The sequence below is a fragment of the Morone saxatilis genome, unplaced genomic scaffold (assembly GCF_004916995.1).
Source record: "Morone saxatilis isolate NCDOM2014 unplaced genomic scaffold, NCSU_SB_2.0 Contig11, whole genome shotgun sequence".
Lineage (NCBI taxonomy): Eukaryota > Metazoa > Chordata > Actinopteri > Moronidae > Morone > Morone saxatilis.
The window spans coordinates 405838-411441 of NW_023339663.1; positions in this window are offsets into that span (position 1 = coordinate 405838).

Below are 5604 nucleotides of genomic sequence, written 5' to 3' on the forward strand. Positions count from 1 at the left end.
GCAGTGAAATATAAAAGAGTCCTACAGAGATGGAACTGAAACATACAAAGGGGGTCAAATGAAAAGCAACAACTGACTGTTGGATTGTGTGTTGTATTGTTGTTTGTCGTAACTGGGAGAAATAAGAGGGAGTCGGGCAAATGCTGCAATCACGTCATGGAAAGTTCGGTAAAGATGATAAATTCTTCATGTTTTCATTTATTCCATTGACAAATACAGTAATTCTACTTGCAGATAATCATAAAACACAGTTCAAACTGGACAGAAAAGAGTCCAACAATCAAAATAAACCCTTAGTTCAGTGACTTAGATGTTAAAATAGATGTGAAAAGTACGTCCACTAAACATTGTTTTTTTCCACTGACAGAGATAAACTGTTAGTTTAACCAGAAACAGTCGTAATCACCTGCTACCAGACTCCATAGAAAAAAATGTAATTTTACCTCACAGATCATCGTTACTTCATTCAAAGTGACAAACTCTCTGTTAGTCTTTCCAACAATCCTTAATTCACGGAGTTGGATGTGAAATTATTCGCAGAATTGGCCGTTAATCGTAGCAGCAAAGGAAGCAAAGTATCAAAGTACGTCCACTAAAAGTTGTTTTTGCCCCTGACAGACTGCCCCAGCTTTCACTGAGCACACAGTTTATGTGGGTTTCAGGCGGCAGGAGCTCAGTCTGCAGGGAGTTGGCTTGGGACCCCAAGGTTCACCTGTTCAAGTCCAACATGGATCACGGTATGGACTGCGAACTGGTAGCTGGAGAGGTACCAGTTCCACCTCCTGTGCACTGCCCTTGAGCAAGGCACATAACCCCTAACTCCTCCCAGTGTGCTGCTATGTGGCAGCTCATCACTCCACCTGCTGCTCCACTGCATCCACTGTCTATAAGCCCTGTGTGTGAATAAATAACTTCCCCATTGGGATTAATAAAGTATATGTTCTTCTTTAAATGAGGTTTTCTTACTTCTGAAACAGAATCTGGAAGTTCTGGTTTCACTTGGTGATGACAGATAAATCAACACTTTCCAGATGATCTGCAGTTTAAAATAATGGTTGTATCTGTCTTTGTGTTGCAGGTCTGTCAGCAGCTGGGAAGAAGACTCACACATGTAAGTTCACTGTTTCATCAGCTGTTTCTGGTTGAACTGTTGTGTTTGGAGGTTTGTCGTCATCGCTGCAACTTTATCTGGTCGGTGAAACAGTGATGGTTGCTGGTGGAGTTTATGGTGAAAGAGGTGTTTAAGATGATGGCTGTGATCCCAGAATCCTAAGCTCAGCTGGTCTATTTTACTGGTTGTAAATGTGTAAAGCGTCTGTTTAGGAACTGAATGTGTTGAGGTGTGCTGATGAACAGGCAGAGATGGAGGCTGTTGTTATTTGGGGACATCCAATCTATAATCCCCAACAGTTCTCTGATGATTCTATAAACACTATTTAGATACAGTAAAATGTTTTTACCAGTTTTCCATCTGTCTTTGTGTCTTTGTTTCCTTCCTCTCCACTCTCTGATGGACATGGTGCTCAGAGTAATTACATCCCGCCCCTTTTTGCTCTGTGCTCCAATCACAGTTGAGCAAATCTCTGTCAACTTACTCCTTTCCTGTACTTAGATAAACTACGTGCTAGGCTCATCTATGTTGAAAAGACAACCACATTTTAAAGATGGGTAAAAGATCAAACCAATATATAATATATAATCACATTTTAAGTTAGCTAATGTTAGCAAAATGCTAGCTAACTAGCAGGCTAATCTACATTATTCTGTAATTCAATTCAGTTCAGTTTTATATGTATCGCTCCAAATCATAACAGAAGTTATTTCATTTACGTATGAGCAGGTCATGACCCAACAATTCCCACAAGCTAGCTAGTTACATCTGGTAGCTAATGTTAGCAAAATTCAAGCTAACAAGCTAGCTAATCTGTATTAATCTATATATATATATCTATCTATATATCTATATAGATATCTTTTATCTTTTAATCTATCTTTTTCAACATAGATGAGCCTAGCATATAGCATAAATAAATACAGGAAAGAAGAAAGTTGACAGTTTCCACAAAGGGCGGGACTTTAATGGTCAATTAGTTTCTTAAAATACACAGTTACATCGGCTTGGATGAAGCACTAGAGTGCAATAATTCACAATATTTCTTTTGTAAAGTGGGTGACCCATTCAAGGTTTTAGGGGAAGGAGGTCTCGGCTGAACTGAAACATATTCACCAGATGAGTTTTTAATGCAGTTTCTGCTCCCTGTGGTGCACTCTAAGTTTATTCTTTCCACATTAGAAGCAGTTTTACTGTAAAACATGCAGGAATCGGCCGTTTGCAGGATAGATGAGGATGGATGTGTGACGGGGGACTGCCGCCAGAGTTGAGTCTCTCTCATTAGAGCTGATAAGGACGGATAATGAATGCGAGATCCTCCTGCAGTCGACTGTGCGTGGGATGATCGTCGGGAGGAACACTGATCCTTCAGGCGCTGTGGAGGCATTTTCCAAACAACTCGTAACGTGCTGCTGTGAGTCTATTGACTGGGCGTGATGAGGGGAGGCGGAGAGCTCCGAGCCTTTCGGAGCGTAAATCGTCCCCCTGTTCTGCCAATTTGGAGGAAGAATGAAGCTCCTGCTGCTCCTCAGTTTCCTGTCTGTGCTGGCAGGAGTCGCTCGCGCCTGCAGCCCTCGCGTCTTCAACACACTGAGACTCACTCCGCCGGCTGCTTTCAGACCGCTTAAATCGTTTTCAGTGATGCTCCGCGGCTCAGGCGGGATTTGTTTTGTGAAGCAGAGTGGGATGTTGGGTTAAGGGCCCTGTTAGCCCGAGCTGCTCTTCAGTCCTTTCAGTTATGTCACTTTATTTTTTAAAGGAAGTTTTATTCACTGGAGGAAAAGAACTGTTGTAGTTGAGGGGGATCCAGCAGGTTATGATCCTTAAGATCGCCGTTAGACGATACTTATATTGACTTAAATGTCGATTAAATATGTATTTAACACTTTAAAACAGCCAACTTAAAAACTATAAAATCCATCTGGATACTCATATTAGGTGACTATATGTTCTAACAGGTAATTAGTAATTGTATCATATTACATGTTTATAGTAGCCATTAGAATACGTCTGAATCAGCCCGGATACGAGGGATTAGGATTCAGTTTAATTTCCTTTATATCAAATCACTGTTGTGTTGCTATTTTCTGCATTTTTCACGTCACATGATGTCATTGTCCTTTTTATTGGATGCAGAATTTATTTCATGTGAGCTGGAGAGAGAAGGAGGAACAATAACACACACACACACCACTCATGATACCTTGTAGGTATTTGCGTTCATTTTCTGCTTTTGATTCAACCGGATCTGAACTGAAACGACCTGCGAGGAGTCAGTGGCCCACAGCCCCCCAAAAAGCCCCTGATAAAATACCCGTTTAGTCGACTTCCTCCAGGCTGACGATGACAACTACCACAGCTGCTTTATTGCAGTTGCACATTGATGAAGATATAATATCATGAATCATTTGTGGTTTGTTCTGTTGATGAGCAGTCGTGAATTTAGACTTGCACGTTAACCGTTGGTGTCTCTCAGCTGATGGTATCTTCGGTTACTGGGACGATGAATGGGTGGATGGGATTGGTGGACAGATTTCTGCTGAAGCTGTGTTTCTCTGTGGTTTCTCTATTATCTTCCTCTTTGGGCTTTTTGTTTTTCTCTGTATCACACCTCCTTCCTTCCTCTCCATGTCCTCCTCCTCTTTCTCTGAACTGTTTGTTTTGTGAACCGCAGTGACGAAATGTGGCAGCACCAACACATCATCTGTGACCACTCTTTTTATTTTAATCAGAGTGAGGAAACTAAAATACTTCTCGAGCATTTTAGTTCAGTATTTCCAAGATTCGCATCTGTAGATTATAACGTCCCCTTGTACAGGCTGTAGATGGGATTAAGTCATTTTGAGCGCGAAGCCACTTTGGCCTTTGATAGATACAAATTTATTAAAATTAAATGTATTTAATATATAAAAATTAAGAAAATAATAATTAATAAATATTAAGAAAGGTGGATTGTGGGTAACCTGAGTGTGTGCGATGCGTTAGCTAGTTAACTGCCAGCAGTCATCGTGTTTTCTCTTTTTTTCTTTTGCCACTGTGGAAAAAAACTGAGAAAGAGGATCAGAAAACATATTTGGGAGACGTCCGGCTTTAGGTTATTTGAACTGACTGCTTTAACGAACGCTAGCTAGTGTTCAGAAGACGCTGAAGTAACATACACTTTTTCTTCCTGTGGCAGCAAACACACACAGTAGCTAACTGCAACCTGAGCTTAAATACCCTCTGTATGTCTGACTGAAGGAACCAAACTGCCCCTCTGCTAACACCAAAGACGCTAACAACGTCTCTGTGGGACAAATCTGGTGCTACTGTTGATGTCCAGTGTGATCAGACTCTAGGAAACTGTTTATTTGCTGTGTCTCATGTAGTATATTGAGGAAATCTTTTATTTTAACACAACAGCCAGTTCAGAACAGGGCAATACCAAACTGACTGTGAGGGTAGTTCCTTTTGGAAGGGGCATTACGTCGTGGTGTAATTCCTGCCCTGATTCTAAGGTAACGGGGGATCAACAGTTCTTATTTCCAGGTGATTATACACTAATGAAAACACACCTATACATTTTATATTTAATTTCTGCCAATAGATCCTCCTAAATATTACACACTCGACCTTTAAACTAAATAAACAATTTAAAAAGTGTTTAGCACCACAAAGCTGACAACAGTGACACTACAAACACATGATGATCTTATAGAATATGATGCACTGCTTATATTAATTATTATATCATTATTATATTATATACTACTAGTAAATAAAGTAGTTCAAATGAGCTCAAACATCTACAGCAGTAATATTAATCCAAACATATATAATAAAACACTGCACTATGAGTACTTTTACTTTAAGTACTTTTACTTTAAGTACTCTACTGAGAATACTTTTATTTACAAGCTCCTGTTGTTTCTGGCGCCCCCTGTGGACAAAAGTGGTAGTGTTTCTACTGCTGCGTTGTATTGATTTCGAGGGGAATCTGACCCAGTGGCAGACATTAAAGTCCATTAAAGTCTGAAAGAAATTCAGACTTTTTAACCCTTTAAAATCTATATGCTAAAACATTTACCAATAACTCAATTTCTTTAGTATTTTTTTCTTTCTGTAAAACAAAATGTGAACCAGTTTTAACCAATTATATGACGACATCCAGCCATCAATCAATTTTCAATAAATAAAAAAATACAATAAATATAAATAAACATTTATTGAGTTTTAATTTTACATTTATTCACTTTAATGTGTTTTATGGGGGATTTGACCCCAGTCACTTCTAGACTTTCTGCTGGAGGCAGAACAATGTTAGATAGCTTCACATTTACTTTATTTATAGAGAGACATGAGAGAAATTAATAAATAATTTATTAAACAACAATAATAAACTTATTATATTTTCAAAGTGGTTGAACCAGGATTGAAACCTTTCAGGACTGGGGCAAGATAACATCTTCTCATGTAAAAATAAACCTGAGTTGGAGCTAAAGGGCCCTTTCACT